Source organism: Nyctereutes procyonoides, unplaced genomic scaffold (assembly GCF_905146905.1).
Source record: "Nyctereutes procyonoides isolate TBG_1078 unplaced genomic scaffold, NYPRO_anot_genome, whole genome shotgun sequence".
Lineage (NCBI taxonomy): Eukaryota > Metazoa > Chordata > Mammalia > Carnivora > Canidae > Nyctereutes > Nyctereutes procyonoides.
In genome coordinates this window covers 5,362,675-5,376,078 of record NW_026575142.1, presented here as the reverse complement: position 1 = coordinate 5,376,078, position 13,404 = coordinate 5,362,675, and positions in this window count along the sequence as shown.

Below are 13,404 nucleotides of genomic sequence, written 5' to 3'. Positions count from 1 at the left end.
CCAAGACATAGTCATTAAAACAGCAAAATTTAGTGATAAAAATTTAAAATCAGCAAGACAACAGAAGACAGTTAAATACATACAAAAGAAATCCCATTAAGGCTATCACTGGATTTTTCAGCAGAAACTTTCAAAGCCAGAAGTGAGTGGCATGATATATTCAAAGTGCTGAATGGGGGAAAACCTGCAGCCAGCAATACTCTATCCAGCAAGGCTATCATTAAGAATAAAAGGAGAGAGAATTTCCCAGGCAAACAAAAACTAAAGGAGTTCATGACCACTAAACCAGCCCTGGAAGAAATATTAAAGGGGACTCTTTGGAAAGAAAAGACCAAAAATCACAGCATGAAAGTAGGAAACACAAAAGCAGTAAAAATGAATATTTCTGTAAAACAAAATCAGGGAATTCAAAAGATATAAAATATGACACCATATACCTAAACCATGCAGAAGAAAGGAGTAAAGAAGAAGTTCAAACCTAAACAACCATCAACTTAATACAGACTGCTCTGTACAGAAGAGGTTATCTACAAACCTATGGTGGCCATATATCAAAAACCACTAATAAATATGCAAAGAATAAAGAGAAAGAAATCCAAACATATGAGTAAACAGCAAACCATAAAAGAAAGACAAGAAAGGATTAGAAAAAATCTTCAGAAACCACAAAACAAGTAATAAAATGGTAATAAATACATATCTCTTGGGATCCCTGGGTGGCTCGGTGGTTTAGCGCCTGCCTTTGGCCCAGGGCGTGATCCTGGGGACCCGGGATTGAGTCCCACATCGGGGTCCTGGCATGGAGCCTGCTTTTCCCTCTGCCTGTGTCTCTGCCTCTCTCTCTCCCTCTCTCTGTGTATCTCATGAAAAAAATAAATAAAATCTTAAAAAATAAATAAATACATATCTATCAATGGTTGCTTCGAATATCAATGGACTTCAGTCCATTGCAATAATCAGAATACATAGGGTGACAAAATGAATTAAAAAAATAAAGACCCATGTGTATGCTGCCTATAGGAGACTGTAGACCTAATGACACCTGCAGATTAAAAAGTGAGGGGATGGAAAAACATGTACCATGCAAATGGATGTCAAAAGAAAGCTGAGTAGCAGTACTTAAAATAGACTTTAGAACAAAGAAGGACACTGTATAATAATAAAAGGGACAATCCAACCAGAAGGCACAATTGTAAATATTTATGCACCCAACATGGGAACACCCAAATACATAAAACAGTTAATGACAAACATAAAGGAATTATAATACGCTAGTAGGAGACTTTAACATTCCACGTAAATCAATTGCCAGATCATCTAAACAGAAAATTAATAAGGAAACAATGGCTCTGAATGACACACTGGACCAGATGGATGTAACTGATATATTCAGAATGTTCCATCCTAGGGACACCTGAGTGGCTTAGTTCGTTAAGCATTTGACTCTTGATCTCAGCTCAGGTCTTGATCTTAGGGTTGTGAATTCAAGCCCCACATTGGGCTCCCTGCTGGATGTGGAGCCTACTTTAAAAAGAAAAAAAAAAACACACAAAAAACAAAAACCTGTACTAAAACAGCAGAATACACATTAATTTCAAGCACCCATGGGACATTCTCCAGAACAGATTACCTATTGGGCCACAAATCAAGCCTCAACAAATTCTGAAAGATCAAAGTCCTGCCATGCATCTTTCTGACCACAACCCTACCACAGGAAAAAATCTGGAAAGACCACAAACAAATGGAGGTTAAATAATGTGCTACAAAATAATGAATGTATCAACCAGAAAAAAAAAAAAGAAATTTAAAAGTACACAAAAACAACTAAAAATGGAAACAATGATTCAAAACCTGTGGGATGCAGCAAAAGCAATTCTAAGAGGAAATTTTAAAGCAATATAGGTCTACTTTGAGAAGCAAGAAAAATCTCAACCTAATTCTAGTGCCTAAAGGAGCTGGAAAAAAAGAACAAAAAATAAAACCTAAAGTCAGCAGAAGGATGTATGATGTCTAAACTTAGAAAAAGCTAAATAAGAAATTTTGTCCACCTCCTCCCCCCATTAATTTACAATGATCTTCTCTAAGGATAAGCCATGGCTCTCTTATGTCCTCCTCGGTTTTCAGAACCTCACACATGTAAAGTGTATACTCTAATTAACAACCAGAAATATTGTACTATATTTTTAAGTTTAAAATTAATTTTCCACGAATTCAACTGTAAGAAGAATTATTAACAGAAGCTATAATTATTTTATGCCATAAAAGTTGCAGGTAATGGTCTGTAAGTTGGCAGCCCTTACAGTGCTTAAGGGGGTATTGTAGTAGATATAATGGTAACTTTTTTTTTTTAGAAGTGAGTGATTTTTTATTGTATTTAAGGTAGCTTTACCTATCAAGAAAGCAATTATTCCTTCAAAAGGAAATTTTTCTAATAATTTTTATGACTTCATAATTTTTCTAAGTCCTTCTGACAAATTTCCTTTACAAATTTTTAGTCCAAAAATCAGGCACCAGTAGATGGCAGTGAAAAATAAGCAGAGATGTAGAAGATATTTCATTACTCCGAGAAAATGCTATTTCTACCTCAGTGGTGGATGAGAATTTACACAGCCTTGTTTGCCTTTGTTTTTCTTTCTTTTTTTTTTTTAAAGACTTTATTTATTTATTTATGAGAGACACGGAAAGGCAGAGACACAGGCAGAGGGAGAAGCAGGCTCCATGCAGGGAGCCTGACGTGGGACTCGATCCTAGGACCCCAGGATCATGCCCTGGGCTGAAGGGAGCACTAAACCGCTGAGCCACCCAGGCTGCCCGGCCTTTGTTTTTCACTATAAAGATCCTGAATATCAGTCACATGCTTTCAACTGAAAAACTGCAAATAAACTAACACTGGATTTTGAATCCCTAAGTTTATAATCAAGTTTATAATCTACAGCAAATAAGGCCAAGGAATAATCAAATGAGCAGTGACATAGAAGAATAAATTCAAGAAAGTCTTGGGGAGGAGTTCAGATGGCTGAGGAGTAGACGACCCTAATTTCCTCTGGTCCCTGGGATTCGGCTAGATAGTCATCAGATCATTCTGAACCTTCGGGATGCAGCAAAAGCAGTTCTAATAGGAAATTTTAAAGCGACATAGGTCTGTGGAATCAACCTGAGACCCGAGAAAAGAATTGCTGCCACCCTACAAATAGGCGACCACCTTTAGCGAGGTAGGAGGTGCAGAGAGGTGAGTCCAAGGCCACAGATGGGGAGCTAGGCCCTGGGGTGGGGAGCCTCGGGTTGGCTCCCGGGAGGTGGCATAAGCTGCGAAGGGCCAAACTGGGACTTCAGCAGTCTGTCCTGGTGAGGCCTCCCCGCCTGAGAGGTGCTCCGGTGGCGGAGCCGGTCAGAGTCCCAGGGGGGCGGCATGGCCTCAGGGTTCCTGGGGTCACAGGGAGAATGGGGGGCCTGAGTGTGCCCGAGTTCCAGAGCCCGCAGAGCAGGGAAGCAGGCTCCAAGGGCCAGTCGAGGCTCCCTACTCAGTGCTGCCACCAGCGCCGACGGCTGCGTGTTGGGCCAATTGCTCTCTGAGCTGGGCCAGCAAAAGGCAGAAGCGGGGCAAGACCCCTCGCCCTCCCCTGGGAGGGACGGTGTGGGTCCTCACCATAGGACGCCGTGAAGTGTGGAGGCTCAAAACAGGGGCGCCTTTCTGAACTCAAATGCTCCGCCACAAGGTGGGCGAACACAGAGTGGGGACAGAAACCGGGGAAACGAGTAACCGACTGCTTTTCTGTGATGGTGCACAGAAGAGTGGGGGCATGGACGTCCAGCTCCGGGGCTACAGGCTGGGGTACATTTCATCGATGAAATGTAGGCGATGAAAGCAACGTAGGTCTGTGGAATCAACCTGAGACCCGAGAAAAGAATTGCTGCCACCCTACAAATAGACAAGCGACCACCTTTAGCGAGGTAGGAGGTGCAGAGAGGTGAGTCCAAGGCCACAGATGGGAAGCTAGGCCTTCTGACGTGCTGGAAGCCTTCAGGGAGCAAAACAGTGCCACCTAGTACAACCCGGAGCCGCTTACACTGAGCCCAGGGCCCTGGCAAGGGGGGTAACATTTCTGCCCCGGGGCAAAGACACCTGAGAACCAACACAAAGTCCCCTCCCTTGGAAGATCCACAGAACATCAGGTAATACCAGGTTTACCACCCAGACGACTGTAAGGCTTCAGACCTTGGGGAAAACAGTACATAGCATGGGTGGGGTTGTTTAGTCATTGGTGTTTCCATTTTATTTTTCTTCCTTTTCAGCTGTTTTCTTATTTTATCAATTCTTTTTTTAAGTATTTTTGCTTTTTTTTTTCATTTATGATATATATAAATTCTACTTTTGGTTTCCTTTCTTCTAATAAACAGACCAAAATGCATTCATCATTTAGCTTATTGTTGTGCTCTGTTTTACTTCTTGTTTGATTTTTTTTTTCCTCATTTTTGGAGGGGGGGGAGGCATTTGTTTTCTTCTGATTTGTTTTGTTTGTATCTTTCTGGTGCTGTTGTTACTATTTTTGTATTTTCTCTCTCATCTATTCTTTTCTGGACATAATGATGAGACTGAATAACTCACCCCAAAAGAAAGAACAGGAGGCAGCATTCACTGTGAGGGATTTAATCAGATTAATATGGATATAAGTAAGAGGTTGGGCCTAGAATTCAAAACAATGATTATAAAGATACCAGCTGGGCTTGAAAAAAAGCATAGAAGTCACTAGAATCCCTGCTGTAGAAATAAAAGAACTAAAATCAAATCAAGCTGAAATTTTAAAAGGCTATTAATAGACATAGTAAAATACGGAGGCTCTACCTGTTAGTGTAAATGAGGTAGAAGAGAGACTCAGTGATATAGAAGACAAAGTGATGGAAAATAAGGAAGCTGAGAAAGAAAAAAAACTACTGGATTATGAAGGCAGGATTTGAGAAATCAGTGATACCAGAAAGTGAAATAATATTAGAATAATACGGGTCCTTGAGGAACAGGAGAGATGGGGGTGGGGGAAAAATGAAGGTATATTTGAACAAATTCTAGCTGAGAACTTCCCTAATCTGGGGAAGGAAACAGGTATTCAAGTCCAGGAGGTACAGAGAACTCCCATCAAAATCAACAAAAGCAGGCCAATATCTGACATATAATAGTGAAGCTTGCAAATTTCAGAGATAAAGAGAAAATCATAAAAGCAGCTCAGGACAAGAGGTCCTTAACCTACAAGGGTAGAAATGCAAGGCTGCCAGCAGACCTGTCCACAGAGACCTGGCAGGCCAGAAAGGGCTGGCATGATATATTCAGGTGCTAAATGAGAGATGCATGCAGCCAAGAATACTCTATCCACCAAGCTGTCATTCAAAATAGAAGGGGAGATAAAGAGCTTCCAGGACAAACAGATACTAAGAGTTTGTGATCACTAACTCAGCCCTGCAAGAATATTAAAGGGGATTTTTTGAGTGAAGAGAGCCCAAAAGTAACAATGACCAGAAAGGAACAATCTACAGAAACAACAGCCTTACAGGTAATACAACTGCGCTAAATTCATTATCTGTCAATAATTACTCTGAATGTAAATGGACTAAATGCTCCAATCAAAAGACACAGGGTATCAGATTAGAAAATAAAACAAGACCCATCAATATGCTGTCTATAAGAGACTCATTTTAGACCCAAAGACACCTCCAGATTGAAAGTGAAGGGGTGGAGAGGCATTTATCATGCTAATGGACATCAAGAGAAAGCTGGGGTAGCCATCCTTGTATCAAACTGGATTTTATTTTTTTAATAATAAATTTATTTTTTATTGGTGTTCAATTTGCCAACATACAGAATAACACCCAGTGCTCATCCCATCAAGTGCCCCCCTCAGTGCCTGTCACCCATTCACCCCCACCCCCCGCCCTCCTCCCCTTCCACCACCCCTAGTTCATTTCCCAGAGCTAGGAGTCTTTATGTTCTGTCTCCCTTTCTGACATTTCCTACCCATTTCTTCTCCCTTCCCTTCTATTCCCTTTTACTATTAGTTATATTCCCCAAATTAGTGAGAACATATAATGTTTGTCCTTCTCTGATTGACTTATTTCACTCAGCATAATACCCTCTAGTTCCATCCACATTGAAGCAAATGGTGGTCAAACTGGATTTTAAACCAAAAACTATAAGAGATGAAGGACACTACGTCACAAAAAAATCCAACAAGAAGATATAACAATTGTAAATATTTATGCCAACATAGGAGCAGCAATTATGTAAACTAATTAATAACAAAATTAAAGAAACACATTGAGAATAATACAATAATAGTAGGGCACTTTAACATCCTACTCACAGCAATGGGCAAATCATCTAAGCAGGAGATCAACAAGGAAACAAGGGCTTTAATGACACATTGGACAGGACGGGCTTCACAGACATATTCAGAGCATTCCATCCTAGAGCAATAAAACACACATTCTTCTCTAGTGCACATGGAACATTCTCCAGAATAGATCACATACTGGGACACAAATCAGTCTCAACCAGGACCAAAAGATTGGCATTATTCCACTGCATATTTTCAGACCATGATGTTTTATTTATTTTTATTTATAAATATTTTATGTATTTACTCATGACAGACACACAGAGAGAGGCAGAGACACAGGCAGAGGGAGAAGCAGGTTCCATGCAGGGAGCCCGACGTGGGACTCCATCCTGGGACCCTGAGCTGAAAGCAGATGCTCAACCACCGAGCCACCCAGGCACCCCACAAAGCTTAAAGCTTGAACTCGATCACAGAGAAAATTTGAAAGGAACACAAATACATGAAGGTTGAGGAGCATCCTACTAGCAAATAGGTCAACAGGAAATTTAAATATTTTTTTAATTCATGGAAATGAAAAAAATAATTCAGAACCTTTGGGATGCAGCAAAGATGGTCCTGAGAGGGAAGTATACAGCAATACAGGCCTTCTCAAGAAATAAGAAAAGTCTCAACTACACAACCTAACCTTACACCTAAAGGAGCTGGAGAAAGAACACCAAATAAAGCCTAAATCCAGAAGGAGAAGAGAAACAGGAAATATTAGAGCAGAAATCAATGAAATAGAAATCAAAAGAACAGTCAAACAAATAAATGAAACCAGGAGTTGGTCCTTTGAAAGAATTAATAAGATAAACCTCTACCCAGATTTATCAAAAAGAAAAAGGACTCAAAATTATAAGGGAAAGAGGAGAGATCACAGTAAACACTGAAGAAATACAATTATAAGAACATATTTTGGGCACCTATATGCCAACAAATTAGGCAATCTGGAAGAAATGGATGCATTTCTAGAAACATATAAACTACCAAAACTGAAACAGGAAGAACTAGAAAACCTGAACAGACCCATAACCAGCAAAGAAATTGAAGAAGTCATCAAAAATCTCCCAAACAGGACTCTAGGGCCAGATGGCCTCCCAGCAGAATTCTACCAAACGCTTAATACCTATTAACCAAACATTAATGCCTATTCTGCTGAAGCTGTTTCAAAAAATAGAAATGAAAGGAAAACTTCCAAGCTCATTCTATGAGGCCAGCATTACCTTGTTCCCAAAACCAAAGACCCCACCAAAGAGGAGAATTACAGCCCAATATCCCTGATGAGCATGGATGCAAAGGTTCTTACCAAGATACTAGTCAATAGGATCCAATAGTGCATTAAGAGGATTACTCACCACAACCAAATGAGCAAATGATCCTTTCCTGGGCTGCAAGGGTGGTTCAACATCTGCAAATCAATCAATGTGACACAACATTAATAAAGGACAAGAACCATATGATCCTCTCAATAGATGCAGAAACAGCATTGACATAACACAGCATCCTTTCTTGATTAAAACCCTCTTCAGTGTAAGGATAGAGGGAACATACTCAACATTGCAAAAGCCATATACAAAATACAAAAAAAACCCACATTGAATAGCATCCGTGATGGGGAAAAACTAAGAGAATTTCCTCTAAGGTCAGGAACACGACAGGGACGTCCACCCTCACAGCTGTTGTTCAACATAGTACTGGAAGTCCTGGCCTCAGCAGTCAGACAACAAAAAGAAATAACAGGCATCTAAATTATCAAAGAAGTCAAACTTTCACTCTTCACAGATGTTGAAAATCCAAAGACTCCACCCAAAAGGGCTAGGACTCATTCATATAGGAATTCAGCAAAGTAGCAAGATAGAAAATCAATGCACAGAAGTCAGTTGCATTTCTATACACTAACTGTGTGACAGAAGAAAGAGAAATCACAGACTCGATCCCTTTACAATTGCACCCAAAACCCTAAGATACCTAAGGATAAACCTAACCAAAGAGGTAAAGGATCTATACTCTTAAAACTATGGCATATTTATGAAAGAAACTGAGGAAGACACAAAGAAATGAAAAAACATTTCATGCTCATGGATTGGAGGAACAAATATTATTAAAATGTCTACACTGTGCAGAGCAATTTACATATTCAATGCAATCCCTATCCAAATACCATTGACATCTTCCAGAGCTGGAATCTCAAAATTTGTATGGAACGAGAAAAGACCCCAAATAGCACAGGAATGCTGAAAAAGAAAACCAAAGCTGGTAGCATCACAATTCCAGACTTTAAACTATATTACAAAGCTGTAGTCATCAAGGCAGCATGGTCCTGGCACAAAAACAAACACAGCGTCCAATGGAACAGAGTAGAAAACCCAGAAATGGACCCTCAACTCCTTGGTCAACTAATCTTCAAAAGAATATCCAATGGAAAAAGGACAGTTTTTTCAACGAATGGAGATTCTAGATGTGGTTCGGCTACTTACTAAGTTTGGACAAACTGCTTAATTCATCTTCTGCATCCTGATCAATTCATACGCTAACAGCAAAAATATCTCTTCTGCCTAGTTGTCACGTAGATAAAATGAGATAATGTGTTTTGTAAGAAAAACATACTCAAGCAGCAAAAATCAAGAATGTGAGGATTTTGCAGAACAAATGACATGATTTCTTAATGAAAAAAAAATGATAAGAAAAAAAGGGGAAGAGAACTTATAGATTAAAAGAAAAATTTAAAAGAGACACTTTTGAGTCCTATCAGCCAAAGGCAATGTGTAGACTTTATGTGGATTTTAACTTGAAGAAACTGCAAAAAATTTATGAAATATTTGAGGCTATTTAGAACACTTGGCTGGACATTTGATATTAACCAAATATTGTTTGGGGAGAGGGAATAATGGTGTTCAGGTGTGCTAGTAATATTTACAAAATAACAGTGTCTGGAATTTGCTTTAAAATCATCCATGACCAGAATATTGGAGGAAGATGGAGCAGAGGAGAGAAAAAAATAATAATCCGGGAGGTGGTTGTCAAGTGAAACAAGATTGATTGTATCTTACTGGAGCTGAATAATGGATAAATATGGATTGGTTATACAATTCCATTTTTTCTATTTGAAAATTGCCATAATAAAGTTTAATAACTGTTTAATTTTTTAAAGGCAAAATGTTGTCTTTATAACTAAGATACTGTTGAAAGTTCATGCAGAACTCCAAATGACAAATTTATAATCATCTCTCTGCCAGAGAAATCAGTGTGTGAGGTGAGGTAGGAAAATTACAGGATAAAAATGGAATCGGTTGGCACGAAGTAGGACTACTTTGGAAGAGAGTATGTGCGATTCATTTTCCTTTCATTACTCCCTCCCAGCTTGGAACCCAAGAGCCACTTCACTATTTAGGGCCTATGTAATTGGCTCAAGCTACCAGAACGCCTGAAAATTAGGATCCCGTTCCCTACTCAGGTCATAAGATTGAATTCCCAAACAGAATTAACTAGAGATTGTCTGGTGGACCCAGACTAACAGAGCTAAAGCCTTGTTAGACACAGGTTCACCATCTTCTGCAAGGGCCGTCTAACTGAATCTGCCAGAAAGCGCAGGGTCCACCATCTTCCTAATGCCACCTTTCCTCCTGTTCCCAAGGGACGGTCCTTTGGCCCACAGCACCTAGCACTTGCCCCTGATGGAGATGCCAAGGCTTCAAAGAGCCAACCATCAACGGTTGCTCCTCCCAGGGGTGCTTTTTCCTGACCTGAATCACTCTTTCTTGCCCCGGATCAATCCATCTCTTTCTCTCTACAGCTCATCGGCTCAGGGTCCTTAGTGCAATAGTACTCTTGTATGAAAACTTGTGTTTCTAAAAAAAAAAAAAAAACTGGACTTCCCTTGAAATAGTTCTTTAAGAGAGTTTTGTGCATTGCACATCATCTCAGATGATTCTGAAGATTATTGAACAATATCGCCCGTTTAACCAACATGGTATATCTAAGACACTATGGATACAACAGTATATAATCATATCATTAATGAGCTAAGTGGACTCACATGGGTTCTAGTCTAGAATGTAAATCCCCCCCTTACCCCTCTAACTCCTTCCTTCTGCGTTCTAAGGCAGACTTTCTTCTGGCTTTGAATGTGTTTCCATAATCCTTGGAGGGCACAGTCTTCCTTACCCTCCCTGCGTTATTGAGTAGAGCCCATCATTCTTCTTGATGTTACCTGAATTCAATCCTCCAGGAATCCTAGCAGCAACTCTCAGGATTTCTTCCATACCCCATCGTGAGGTATAGATGAGCCCCTATACACATTGGGCCCAGAAACCTTCTTAGGTCAGCCACAGAACCCCAAGCTGGAGGCACAAATTCAGTCCTAATAAGTTTAATAGCTATCAAGAAGGAAATTTCTTTGGTTTGAGAGGAGAAAATTGAGAAGGAGTCAATCACCTAAATGTTTGCTATAATACTGTTTTCATATTTCACAGCAGTCTATGAATAATTATTTTTAGAGACTATGAAGAGAAAGTGCCACTCAAATCAGATGAGAGCTCCAATGTGTGAACGAAAGGGTCAGAATGAGTAACCACTCCACAAAGGGACTAGTGGTTTGGGAGAATTAATATTAGTGGTAGTTTGATAAGGATCACCTGTCTCCTTTTGCAATACAATATATAAACTGGGGTGATAGCCGACGTACATGGTCAAGTTCAAGTTAAAAGAGAATTATCTAAAAAACAAAACAAACCCCTCTTATTCATTGAAAAAAATATTGGCTGGGACCAGCTAGAGAATATATTCACCTAAGCACCAGCCTTAGCCTAACCCCTCAGTATTTCTACAACTGCAAGTCCTAGTTCTAAATCAGGCGCATCCCCACCGGTCACATGAACACTAGGGGGAATTCAAAGTTATGGGTATTACCACCACTTTTGAGCAAGGGACTCATCACCCACTAGTCACTGGGGTCTCTGCTTCATAAGGCTCTAGAAATTGTAGAAGGAAATAGCGTAGGCCAACTTTATCTGCAAACTACCTGGCATCTGACTTCTGAATAGTCAAGTTCTGCTGTTCAGGAAGTTCAGAGAAACCTATAAACAACACTGAACAGTCCATGAGTCAGCACAAAAACATGCCAGCAGAGCCATTGACTAGGTCTAGGCCTTTCTATGCAAGACCACCACTGAAGCTTACATGCTTGGTCATGAGCAGTTTCAACTTCAACTAGAAAAAAAAACCCAATTTAGTCAAAATAGGCATAGGAATAAAGATGTAGTCATAATATATTTAATAGGCTAACAATGTTTTAGAAATTAGATGCCTCTCAGTTGAAGTAATGATTTGTAGAAAACTAGGATAAACAATTCCAATAAAATCTCAGAAATAAGTGTAACAAATTTTTTTAAAGAGCAACTGTTTGAGAAAAAAGAAAACTAAAAATAAGAAGGGATAACTAAGAAGTATTAAAAGTTGAAAAATATTTAGAAAGGATGGAGACCTGAACTACTATCCCAGAATGAGAAATGTCAGCAAGAGCTAACGGTAATCAATCCTCCCATAAGTATTGGTCATATCTGTGACCTTTAGTTCTGGAGAACAGAAGTCAGCAAGCTGCGCCCAGCCCAACGGACTTCGGCTTATCTCAGGGGAAATCCAGGTAACTTCCCTTCTGGGACAATGGGATGTAGACCATTTAGAAGTCTTCTAGAATGGCTGTCAAGTTCTGGGCCTTTATGATCACTTAGAGTTAGTGATTGTTCTTCTCCCTGTACACAGGGATGAGAACTACGGTCAACTATTTAGACTCGGAGAAGTATCTATGGATTCTCTGTGAGAATATCAAGCGTATCTAGGTTTTATCTTTGGAGGGAGGGATGTTTCAAGTTAATAAAGTGTGTTCCTTAGAACTCTGGATTCCTTTTAGTTTTTTAAAATGGTGACTAGCTACACAGAACAGGAAATTTACCGTCTTAATTATTCTTAGGTGCACATGACAGTAGTGCCAAGTTTATTTCACACGGTTATACAGTCTCCAGAACTTTTTCTTCTCGCAAACCAAAAACTCTACACCCATTAAACAACAGCTCCCCATCGTCCCTTGCCCCAAGCCCCCGACAAGCACCATGTCCCTTTCTGCGTCTGTAAGCTTGCTGCAGTAGGTATCTCATATAAATGGAGTAATACGGCATCCGTGTTTCCATGACTGGCTTATTTTACTTGGCGTCATGTCCTCAAGGTCCATCCATATGGCAGCATGTGTCAGTTTCCTTCTGAAGACTAAATAATATTCAATTCTGTGTAGATACCTCACTTTGTTTTTCCTTGTATCCATGAAGGGGACGCTCAGATTGCTTCTACCTTTTGGCGATCAGCAACAATGCTGCTGTAAACATGGACGCACAAACAGCTCTGACACCCTGATTCCAATTCTTTTGGATATATACCTAGAGTTGGAAGTGCTGGATCATGTGGTAATTCTATTTTTAGTTTTCAGAGGGATCCCATAATGTTTTCCGCAGTAGCCACACCATTTTACATCCCTACCAACAGCTCACAAGCGTTCCAATTTCTGTAAATCTTCACCGGCCCTTGCTCTTTTCTGTTGCATAGTAGGCATCCTAATGAATGTGAGGGGATACCCTGTGGTTTTGATTTGCACATTTACAGTTTTGTGGGTTATTTAAATTTTTATTTATTTATTCATGGGAGATACAGAGAGAGAGGCAGACACAGGCAGAGGGAGAAGCAGGCTCCCTGTGGGGACCGGATCCCAGGACCTCACACCCTGAGCCGAAGGCAGTTGTTCAACCCCTGAGCCACCCAGTGCCCCACATTCGCAGCTTTTTAATTACTTTTTCCATACCAATTTATTTTATGGGAAGTTGACTAACTTATATTTTCATACCCATTTCATAGTATTGTCCCATTTTGATGCCTTTTTCATCCTTCACCTCATCCTTTAAATCCAATCTTCCTTTGTGAAGCCTTTACTGATGTCTATATTACATATCAATTTCTAAATTTCTAAAAATATCTCGCTCTCTACCACATAACT